Genomic DNA, 12,325 nt, shown 5'->3' with positions numbered 1-12,325 from the left:
GAAATGAGGAGATGAGAAGACTGAGGGACCAGAGGAGTATGCCTCTCCATCTCTTCCTGTGTCTTTTTACCTTTGTCTCTGGGCTTATTTATTTATTTATTTATTTGACCAGAATGGTCTCAAACTCAGAGAGATTTCCATGCCGCTGCCTCCAGTACAGCACACGACTAGATTTTCCTTTTTCTTCCTTCCTTCCTTCCTTCCTTCCTTCCTTCCTTCCTTCCTTCCTTCCTTCCTTCTTTCTTTCTTTCTTTTCTTTCTTTTTTTCGAGACAGGGTTTCTCTGTGTAGTCCTGGCTGTCCTGGTAATCACTCTGTAGACTAGGCTGGCCTCGAACTTAGAAATCTGCCTGCCTCTGCCTCCCAAGTGCTGGGACTAAAAGCGTGCGCCACCACTGCCCAGCCCACAACTGGCTTTTCTTTTATTTAAGACAGGGTCTCATGTAGCCCAAACTCAAACTAATATATATATGAGGATGGCTTTGAACTTGTGGTCTCTTTACCTTCACTTCCTGGGTACTAAGATTACAAAGCCTATGCCAACACCCCAGTTTATGAGGGTCAGGGGATGGAACCCAGGCCTTCAGCATGTTAGACATGAACCGCATCTCCAGCCCCTTTCCTTCATCTTTCTGATGGCCATTTTTCCTTCTTGACTTTGTACATAACATATAATAAACATGTGAGTGCTCATGGCTAACATATAGTCACCTGGCTAACCTAGCAAGCCTTCTTTTTTACTATTTCTAAATTTTGAGATTATAATATATATGTATATATACTTAAAGATTTATTTATTTTATGTACACGAGCACACTGTCGCTGTTTGTCTTCGGACACACCAGAAGAGGGCATCGAATCTCATTACAGATGGTTGTGAGCCACCATGTGTTTTGGGAATCGAACCCAAAGCCTCCGGAAGAGAGCAGCCAGTGCTCTTAACCACTGAGCCACCTTTCCAGCCGTGAGATTTCAGGGATGACCGTTTTGTACTGATTTGTTCTTCCCTGGGGAAGATTATTTCTCCTGCTCTCAGCATTCTAGCTAGCCTTCTTGATCCATGTCTCTACACAGACACCTGTGGTCTAAAGTCAGTCACCAGGAAGTCCTGTTCTTTGCTGAGTGTAGTGGCAAACACTGTCTTTCCAGCATTTTGAAGGCTATGGCAGGATAGTAAGTTTGAAGTGGTCTGTGCTACACAGGACTTAGAGAGAACTTGTCTCAATAACTACAGTAGGGAAAAGAGATGTGGAAGAGATGCCTAACTGGGAAAGCACAAGGACCTTCGTTTGGAGCCCAGGCTCTCCTGTAAAGTCCAAGTGTGGCAGCTGGTACCTGCAGGGTGGGGGAGGTAGAGACAGGAGGATCCCTGGGGCTTGCTGGCTGCCCAGTCGCACAGAAACCATGTGCTCTGGGATCAGTGAGAGACCCTGTCTCAAAAAATAAGGTAAAGAATGACTGGGAAAGACACTTGACATTGAGCTCTGTCCTTGATACACACATACATATATGTGTTCGTGCAACTGAACACTTGTGTGTGTACATACAGAACACCACACGTGCACACAAAGTCCATTTTCTGAAAGGTCCCTAGGTTCTTATGGGTCCCTGGCATCACTGACATAGCAATTTTGACAGTAAAGGTTAAGGAATGTCTTTGATAGTCTGGAGTGGCCAAGAGACTCTAGGTGACTCATGAATCCAGGCATACGTGTTTATGTGTGCTAGTGTGTCTTATGTGTACATAGGTACATGGAATGCATGTGTACACTGGAGACACTTCCCTGTTCTGCCAGAGGTGGCACTAGAAGAGAGAGGGGACCGCAATAGACATGGACTTGTGAAAATGTCTCTACTTACCAGATACATTTTGTGGAGGGTTGAGTGATGTGTCTGCCGTGAGATTTGTTCCTCGGTGAATGGCTGTTTGTTGAGGATTAGGAGGTGTGGCTCAGGAGGAAGCCTGTTGCTGGGAGGAGGGCTCTGAGGTTTCCAGATGTGAGCGCTCAGCTGTTCCTGCTACTAGGCCACTGCTCAGTCATCATGGCCTCTAAGCCCGAGGAACAAAAGCCTAACGCAAGCCTTCTCAAAGCTGTCTTGGCTACTTATCACAGCAACAGAAAGTAACCAACACAGCCGGACAGTGCTAGGGCCTGCCTTTAATCCCAGCAGTCAGATGGCAAAAGTAGGAGATCTCTGTGAGTGTGAGGTCCACCTGAGCTACAGAGCAAGTTCCAGGACAGCCCAGGCTACACAGAGAAACCTTGTCTTGAAAAAAAAAAAAACCTCAAAAAAATAAAAGGAACAAAAGAAAGAGAGAGAGAGAGAGAAGGAAGGAAGGAAGGAAGGAAGGAAGGAAGGAAGGAAAGAAAGAAAGAAAGAAAGGAAGGAAGGAAGGAAGGAAGGAAGGAAGGAAGGAAGAAAGGAAGAAAGGAAGAAAGGAAGAAAGGAAGAAAGGAAGGAAGGAAGGAAGGAAGGAAGGAAGAAAGAAAGAAAGAAAGAAAGAAAGAAAGAAAGAAAGAAAGAAAGAGGAAGGAAGGTAGGTAGGTAGGTAACCAATACATTCGCTATGAAAGAGGCCTCAGTCTTCCTGGCCAAAAGACAGATGGGTTAAGCTGCCTGATCAGACACTATCCTTGAGTGTCTGAGTCCAAACCTGGACTCCTGGAAGGAATAGTTCAGATGTCACTGGGAGGTGGGACATTTAGGTGACTAAGGAGTTGGGAGACTGAGATTTCTCTGAGTGTTTGTCAGTCACTGCTCAGGATTCACCTCTCAGAGCCTGTATTTCTTCATGCTTCAAAATGCCGATGTAAAGATAGAAGGAAAACTGGGGAAGAGAATGATTCTGGTGATGGCTTGCTGGTATCTCTCCCTGCTTCTGTTGATGTTGGAGATGAAATCCAGACAAGTACTGTACAATTGGATCAGACTTCAGCTGAGAGTCTAATACTCACCAGGGGATTCTAGGCAGGTGCTCTGCCACAAAGCTACATCCCCAGGCAAAAGGGTTTCCTGTTTTGTTATGGCTAAGTTAGGAATCTGCAGTTGATCTGGAATTAGGCAGTCAATTTTCTGGCTGCACAAAAAGATACATCTAGCTAACTAAAACGATGATTCACCTCCCGGCCAGCTGTGGCCAACATTCATTTGTCATGGAACCTGACATTGATTCTAGTATGTTATAGACATGGCTAGAGTAAAAACAATTGCTACATTTCATTAATTCAGGGAACATCTTTTAATGGGGTATGGTGGCACACAGCTCTAATAACAGCATTTTGGAGGCTATGGCAGGAGGATTGTAGGTTCAAGGCCAGCCTGGGCTACATAACAAGCTTTGTTTGCTTGTTTTTACAGCATCTTGTTATTTAGGCCAGGCTGGCCTTGAACCTACAATCCTCTGGCCATAGCCGTGGGAGGGCATATAAAATACACACTTCCTCTAAAGGAATTTGATGTAGTGGGGAGCTGACCTGTGTGTGAAAGTGAGGTGGGATGGTTCAACGGCAAAAGCCGGTTTGCCAAGCCTGATGAGCGTGAGTTCATTCCCTAGGACTCACATGGTGGAAGAGGAGAGCCAACCCATGCAACTTGTCCTGTGACCTCCATATGCACACTGTAGCATCCTTGAACACACATAGAAATAAATACAATTTCTAAAAATTCGAAAAAGGGGTTCTGGAGAGATGGCTCAGCAGCTAAGAGCACTGGCTGCACTTCCAGTGGTCCTAGGGTCAATTCCCCGCACCCACACAATGGCTCATGATCATCTGTAACAGAATCTGATTCTCTCTTCTGGTGTGCATGAAGATGGAGCTCTCATATACATAAAATAAATAAATAAAATTACAAAAAGAAAACTTATAAAAAGGAAGTGAGGTGAGGTGGAGTCTGGGGATCCAGGCGGGCGTCTGTGAGTGACGCTCCTGTTGAACTGTCGAGATGCATAGGGGCTCAAAGTGAGCACTGGAAGAAAGATCTCCCACGCGGAACAGCATGAGGGAAGGTCGTCAGACATGAAAGTAGCTGGGATCTCTGGAAAGAGCAGCTTAGCCTGGAAGAAGGGCTATGAGCTGATGGCCGTGCCAAGGGCAGGTGAGGCTAGAAAAATAACCGAAGATCCCTCTGTAATTTTTTAAAGATTGATTGATTGATTTCATGTATATGAGCACACTGTCGCTGTCTTCAGACACACCAGAAGAGGGCATCGGATCCCACTACAGATGGTTGGGAGCCACCATGTGGTTGCTGAGATTTGAACTCAGCACCTCTGGAAGAGCAGTCAGTGCTCTTAACCTCTAAACCATCTCTCCAGTCCCTCTTCTCTGTCATTTTATTGTTGTTGTTGTTCTTGTTCACTTGTCTGAGACAGGGACTCATGCAGTCGCAGTTGACTTGAAGTTCACTCAGTAGATGTTGCTGACTTCAGGTTGGCCTTGAACTCTTTTTTGGGGGGTGTGTTAGGGTAAATTTTATTTATTTTTTTTATTATATTCAACACAATATACATTTTTATACCAATCTTAAAAATGATGGGCATGCTATTAGATGAACATAAATAGATAAAGTGTTTTTGTTTGTTTGTTTTGTTTTTAGTAGAGCTTAAAATCTTGGCTCTTACTGTGATACAAACCCAAAATAAGAACAAGTTTTAGACATTGGAGTTCACTGTAATAAGGCTGTACTTCAGTGTCCCTCACATCACCAAAGGATTTTACCTGCATAGTAGCTAAGCTGAGAGCTGACAGTTCTGCTGCGCCAAGGGATGGATTGTAGGCTCGATTATTTGGATGCAGATTTCCTGCTCTGGTCAAAGCTATTTAACTTGAGTGATTGTCATCATTCTCAGCCCACAGGGAACAGGTTATATTCATTTAAGAAATTGTGTGTGAGGCTGGGCGTGGTGGCGCACGCCTTTAATCCCAGCACTCGGGAGGCAGAGGCAGGTGGATTTCTGAGTTCGAGGCCAGCCTGGTCTACAAAGTGAGTTCCAGGACAACCAGGGCAACACAGAGAAACCCTGTCTGGAAAAGCCAAAAAAGAAAAAAAAAAGAAAAGAAAAGAAAAAGAAAAAGAAATGGTGTGTGTACTGAGATGGTCGATCCATGAGGTCATTCATCAAGTGTTCCAATGAACAATGGTTCTGCTTGGAGGGTGGCACAGACATTAGGTGAGGGTAAGATTTTGGTTCACTGGCTGTGATGACTTTGAAAAGCATTCAAAAGAGTAACTTATAAGGTCCTCCTCTTCAAAATAGATACAATAATTATAAATATCTAGCAAACCATTCAGTCTCACTCTTTGTTGTTCTCTTACAAGCCACCTCCCAAATTAATTATCTATGTTTCTTTTGGATGTATAAATAATTTTGAAGTATGTAAGCTGTTCTGAAAACCATAGTATAGCGTAAAAACATCAAATAAACACAATCCTACTAATAGAGAGGCTGAGATAGGAGAAGCATGATTTCAAGACCATTTTGTGGTACACAGCAAGACCCTGTCATGTACAAACAAGCAGAAAGTGTATATGGATTGTACAATATTGGACCTATTTCTCCAGTTACCAAATTAGAGAGACCACTGAATGACAGCCAACAAATTTCTAACTCCTCATATTTTTGAATTTCAATTAGGATATATTGGTAATATTAATTTTCATATTAAGAGATATTAAGGAAAAGTAATTGTTACTTCCTGATATTTTTGCTGTTAGAGGTGGAATTGTGTTTGTGTGGGTTTGTTGAAAGATTACTTTCTTGCTTTTTCTAGGGTGTAGTTTTGCTCCTTATGTTGGTGTTTTCCATCTATTATCCTTTGTAGGGCTGGATTTGTGGAAAGATACTGTGTAAATTGGATTTATCATGGAATATCTTGTTTTCGCCATCTACGGTAATCGAGAGTTTTGTTGTGTATAGTAGCCTGGGCTGGCATTTGTGTTCTTTTAGGGTCTGTATAACATCTGCCCAGGATCTTCTAGCTTTCATGGTCTCTGGAGAGAAGTCTGGTGTAATTCTGATAGGCCAACTTGACCCTTTTCCCTTACTGGCTTTAAAGTTCTTTCTTTGTTTAGTGCATTTGGTGTTTTGATTATTATATGGCAGGAGGAATTTCTTTTCTGGTCCAGTCCATTTGGAGTTCTGGAGGCTTTTATGTTCAGGGCCATCTCTTTCTCTAGGTTAGGGAAGTTTTCTTCTATAATTTTGTTGAAGATATTTACTGGCCCTTTAAGTTGGGAATCTTCACTTTCTTCTATATCTATTATCCTTAGGTATGGTCTTCTCATTTTGTCCTGGATTTCCTGAATGTTTTGGGTTAGGAGCTTTTTGCTTTTTGTGTTTTCTTTGACTGCTGTGTCAATGTTTTCTTCCTTCCTTCCTTCCTTCCTGTCTGACTGTCTGTCTGTCTTTCTTTCTTTCTCTTTCTCTCTCTCTCTCTTTCTTTCTTTCCTTTTAAAACTTTATTTTAGCTGTACTCAGACACACCAGAAGAGGGCATCAGATCTCATTACAGATGATTGTGAGTCACCATGTGGTTGCTGGGAATTGAACTCAGGACCTTTGGAAGAGCAGCCAGTGCTCTTAACCACTGAACCATCTCTCCAGCCCCATGTCAATGTTTTCTATGGTATCTTCTATACTTGCAATTCTCTCTATTTCTTGTATTCTGTTGGTGATGCTTGCATGTCTGACTCCTGGTCTCTTTCCTGGGTTTTCTAACTCCCCTTTGTGATTTCTTTATTGTTTCTACTTCCATTTTTAGATCCTGGATGGTATTGCTAGTTTCCTTTGCCTGTTTGATTGTGTTTCCCAGTAATTCTTTAAGAAATTTTTTGTGTTTCCTCTTTAAGGGCTTCTAGCTGTTTACCTGTGTTTGCCTGTATTTCTTTAAAGGAGTTATTTATGTCCTATTTAAAGTCCTCTATTATCATCATGAGAAGTGATTTTAGATCTGAATCTTGCTTTTCTGGTGTGATGGTGTATCCAGGACTTGCTATGGTAGGAGAATTGGGTTCTAATGATGCCAAGTAGCCTTGATTTCTGTTGCTTATGTTCTTACCCTTGCCTCCTGCCATCTGGTTATCTCTAGTGCTACCTGCTCTGGCTATATCTGACTGGAGCCTGTCCTTCCTATGATCCTGGTTGTGTCAGAACTCCTCAGAGTCAAGCTGTCTCTGGATTCTGGGATTCTGGGATTCTGGGATTCTGAGATCCTGGGTGTATCTGAGCTCCTGGAACCCTGAGATCCTGGTGTGACCAAGCTCCTGTGAACCTGTGAACCTGTGATCCTGTGATCCTGGCCGTGTTAGAGTGCCTGGGAATGGAGCTTTCTCTGTGTATTGTGGGGCTGACTGTGGAGTTTGCACCCAAGGCCTGCTCATGGCACCGGCCCAGACAGACCAGAAGGAACCCGTGCCACTTGTCTGGTGGAGTTTCTGCATGGCTGGGTCCCATTGGTCCTAGTTACTCCCAGTGTTGGGACAGATGTGTCTTCTTCACCTCTGATCCTATGATCCTGGGCGTGATAGAGTGCCTGGGAATAGAGCTTCCTTTGGGTGTTGTGGGGTTGGCTGCTGAGTCTGCTGGCCTTGAGCTCTTAGTCCTCTTGTCTCCCATTCCCAAGTACTAGGATTACAAAGGTGTGCATCACCATATCAGTTAGGAGCTTTGGTTTTTTTGTTTTTTTGTTTTTACTCCTGTTGTTATTATCATTAGTGTGCTTGTGTGAGTGTGTGTGTGCGTGTACACAAGCATGTATACACATGTGTGCTGTCTGTGCGTGTTGTGAGTGCAGGTGTGCACATGCCACGGCATGCATTTGGAAGTCAGAGAACAATCTTCAGTAGTCTGTTCTTTCCTTCCACCTTGTTGACTCCGGATCACTTTTGTTTCTATTGCTACATCATAAATGTCAGGCTAGATGGTCTGTGAGCTTCTGGGTGAGTCTCCTGTCTCTGCTTCCCATCTCAGCACAGAGCTGCTGAGATTACACATGCGCACTGTCACATCTGACTTACATGTGGTTTCTCAGGGTCAAGTTCAGGCCATTAGCTTCACTCTATGACGTTTTCACTGCCACTGACTGGGCCAGCTCACCAGTCCTCGGGACTGGATTTCTCAACGAAGTGAACAAAAATGTCTATGGTGTGTCCAGCATTTTAATGAGTGCTTTGCAAATATACATCCATTTAGTGCTTAAAACAAACTAATTACGAGCACAATATTGTAACAACAACAACAACAGAGGCGAGGCAGGCTCACGGATGAACTGACCATGGCAGTACCTATCTACAGTTCCGAAGCTTAGGAGCGCTGTGGGGAAGATCAGAAGTTCAAGGGCAGCCTGAGCTATACAGCAGCAGCTTGTCTCAAGATACAAAGCCAGCAGGCTGTAGAGGTGGCTCAGGGTTTCAGAGCTCCTGCTGCTCTTGCAGAGGACATGAGTTCAATTCCCAGCACTCACATGTGGCTCACAACCATCCATAACTCCAGTTCCAGGGGATCTGACCCCTTCTTCTGACCTCCCTGGGCACCAGGAGTGCACCTCTATACATGCAGGCAAGAAACTCACACACATTAAATAAATAAATCTTTAAAAAGAAGCAAACCAAAAGAACAGATAAAGTTAATGAGTTACCCAAGGTCACTCAACCTGCAACTGGCAAATGATATTTGAATCAAATTGTATAAAAAGTGACTCTTTCTTTCTTTCGTTCTTTCTTTCTTCCTTTCTTTCTTTCTTTCTTTCTTCCTTCCTTCCTTCCTTCCTTCCTTCCTTCCTTCCTTCCTCCCTCCCTCTCTCCTTCCCTCCCTCTCTCTCTCTCTCCCTCTCTCTTTCTCTTTTTTTTAACTTCCTTTTTTTTTTTGAGACAGCCCTGGCTGTCCTGGAACTCACTCTGTAGATCAGGCTGGCCTCGAACTCAGAAATCCGCCTGCCTCTGCCTGCCTCCCGAGTGCTGGGATTAAAGGTGTGCACCACTGCCCAGCTAAAGTGCGATTTCTTATTCATATTATAACTTTAATTTTTTTGTGTGTATTGGTATTTTGTCTGCATGTATATCTGTGCACCATGTGTATGCCTGGAACTTGCAGTGCCAAAAGGGGAAATCCACTGGAGTTGGAGTTATAGACAGATGTGAGCTACCATGTGGTACTGATACTTGAACCCAGATCCTCTGAAAGATCAGCCAATGCTTTTAACCACTGGGCCATTCCAGCCACTCCCCCAGCCCTGATTTTTAAAATTACATTGACTGGTTGATTTTGCATATGTGTGTGTGTGCTCATATATGAATGCAGGTGTATGCATGCACACACAGATACACCCATTCATATGCCACACTATGTCTGAGAAGGTCACAGGACAACTTGCAGGAGTCAATTTTCTTCTTCCACAGTCTAATTTTTTTAAAAAGAATTTTATTTATTTATTTCATGTATGTGAGTGTCTGGTGTGCCGCTGTCTTCAGACGCACCAGAAGATGGCATCGGATCCCATTAAAGATTGTTGTGAGCCACCATGTGGTTGCTGGGATTTGAACTCAGGACCTCTGGAATTGCAGTCAGTGCTCTTAACCGCTGAGCCATCTCTCCAGCCCTCCTTCCACAATCTAAGTCCTGGGGATCGAACTTGGTAGCAAGTTTACCAAGATAATGCTGAAGCATCGTGCCGACCATCCATAAGTATCCTGAAGGTGTCTAATGGTCACTGGGAATACAACGACTTATAGATATTGATGAGACTGTCAGAGTTTAATGTCCATCCAGGAAGATAAATGGTTAAATCATTAATTCAATCAAGCTACTAAAGCCCCCCACATTCCATTCTCACATTCAGGCTAACTCAAACAAGGTATTGATATCCAAGGGTCGGGCCTACGCCTTCAGACCCTTAACACATGACTTGGTGTTGTGAGCATTTCTTCTCTGGGGAGACATAAGCAATATCTATGTGCCTTCTCATTTGGTCCCAATAAACCAAAGCACAATTCTACCAAAGTTCCCCCTAGAACTAATGAGCCTGGCCTCCATCACTGTCCATAAGGTCCTTTTTCTGCTCCCTCCCAGTATCATGTGTCCTCCATGGGTCTTGTCTCTGTTGTGTCTTGTCCGGTACGTAAGTCTGTCTCAGCTGACATCACTCTGCCAATCAGCCAGAGTCTGAGGGAGTGACAAGAAGCCTCAGCCACCAACAGAAGCTTTTTGGTGCATTTCTCTCTACGGAGTCCGCACAAATGCAGCCCAACTACACAATGTAAGGAGGACCAATACATGCGTGCCATTAGCAAAGACTCCTTCATCACGTGTCCTTTCACGTGCGTGCTTTAGCCGAACATCCTTTTACCTGTGTCTGCTTCAGCAAAATGGTCCTTCAAGAGTCTGCCTTAGTCTTTCACCCGTATCCACTTCAGCAAAATGTTCCTTCACGTGTCTACTTTAACAAAACATCCTTTTACTGGTAGCCGCTTCAGAAAAACACTCCTTCATGTGTTTGCCGCAGCAAAACACCATCCAACACAACTGTCTTTCCAACGAAATCTTGAGTTTCTACTTCCTTATTTAACTTTCATATACAGACAGAACTGCATACACACAGCTGAGAAAAAGTGGTTGGAACCCAGGGTTCCAATGACCCTCCCCATCCCCTCTTTCATGAATGTCAACAGCCCACAGGCCCAATTGTGATGAATTTGCACAAAGGCACAGCTGATCTGGTCAAGATAGCAGCTGTTTTGCTGAGCGGATTGTATTCTATCTATACTTGGCATTGTGCGAGAGTCTGTTTCTTGCTGGCCCAGGTCTCGTCCAACCTTCTGCCAGATTAAACCAAATGCTTTGGCTACACAGGAAGTCCTTGGCCCAGTACAGGTGGCAGGAATCCAAAAGTACTCAGCCTGGTAAAGGCTGCAATGGAGACGGGACCAGCATTGCAGTGGGGCACAAGCAACCATGTTGGCTAGGGAAACAGTCTTTAAAATGAACCCCAGAAAATGACCTTAAAAAATGTTTTTGTGTGTTGGAGTCTGGGTGGAAGGCATGCTAAAGGAGGGGGCATGACCTGGCTGGGTGTCATGTAGCTAAGTTTGGCCCTTCAAAAGGAAGCCATGAGAAATGACCACATCAGTGTTTATTTTACAGGATTGAGGATTGAGCCTAAGGCCTTGTCATGTAAGCTCTCTACCATTGTGCTACAAGCCCAGCCCCTCCGTGGGAGGATCCTAGGCAACTATGCCACCCTCAGCTATGCTCCAGGCCCAATTGCATGATTTGGAACAGGGAAGTTATAGGATCCAATTTGCATGTAAGAAAGATAGCTGGCAGCTAATTAGTAGTTGGTTAGAGAAAGGCCATCCTAGAGCCAGAAAATAAGTAGGAACTAAGGAAACAGTTGGTGTAGAGTGGTGGATTTAAGAGACAGTGATGCAAACCACTAGCCTTTCACTAAAATCTATCCTCCCTAGTCCAGACACAGTCTGGTTTTGTGGTTCAAGCTGTCCTTTAACTCCTGAAGGTTGGGATTACAGCCACATGACACCATGCCTACGGAGTCTTTGTTTTTCTATTAATGTTGTAGATTAATCCACATCTAGCAACAGCACATCCCAGCCTTCCTTGTATCTATCTGATCAGCTTCTAAGCAGAAGAGAAGGACTTGTGGCCCCATTGTCCCCAAATGTTTCTTTGGGTTCGTTTCTTGGGTCATTGCCTGCTTTCTTTCTTTCTTTCTTTCTTTCTTTCTTTCTTTCTTTCTTTCTTTCTTTCTTTCTTTCTTTCTTTCTTTCTTTCTTTTTAGGTGTAGGCTAGGGTGGCCTCCAACCCTCCATCCTCCTGCCTCCGCCTCTTCGGCATCTCATAGGAGGGTTACTACCACACTTAGCTCTTGCTTTGTTTTGTTTTGCTCAGAGTCGTGAGCTCACCACACAGCACAGACTGGCCTTGAACTCGTTTTTGATTAAAGGCCTGAGCGACCGTACCCAGCTGCTCTCCTTGTTACAGTTGGGTGTGAGAGAATGAGGTACTCCTGGGTGGTCAGTCCAAGGCTGAAGTTGCTGGGGAAGATGGCAAGCTTAGCTTAGGACAGTTGGACATGAGGTGCATATCTATAATTTCAGCACACCAGAGAGGCCATGGGAAGAGGAATGCAAGGAATTCTTTCCTTTCCTTTCCTTTCCTTTCCTTTCCTTTCCTTTTCTTTCTTTCTTTCTTTCTTTCTGAGACAGGGTTTCTCTGACCCCACTCACTCTGGCCCAAAGATTTATTTATTTATTACTATATCTAAGTACACTGTAGCTGTCTTCAGACACCCCCAAAGAGGGCATCAGAT

This window comes from Mus musculus, chromosome 5 (genome assembly GCF_000001635.26).
Source record: "Mus musculus strain C57BL/6J chromosome 5, GRCm38.p6 C57BL/6J".
Lineage (NCBI taxonomy): Eukaryota > Metazoa > Chordata > Mammalia > Rodentia > Muridae > Mus > Mus musculus.
Note: the sequence above shows the minus strand (reverse complement) of the source record.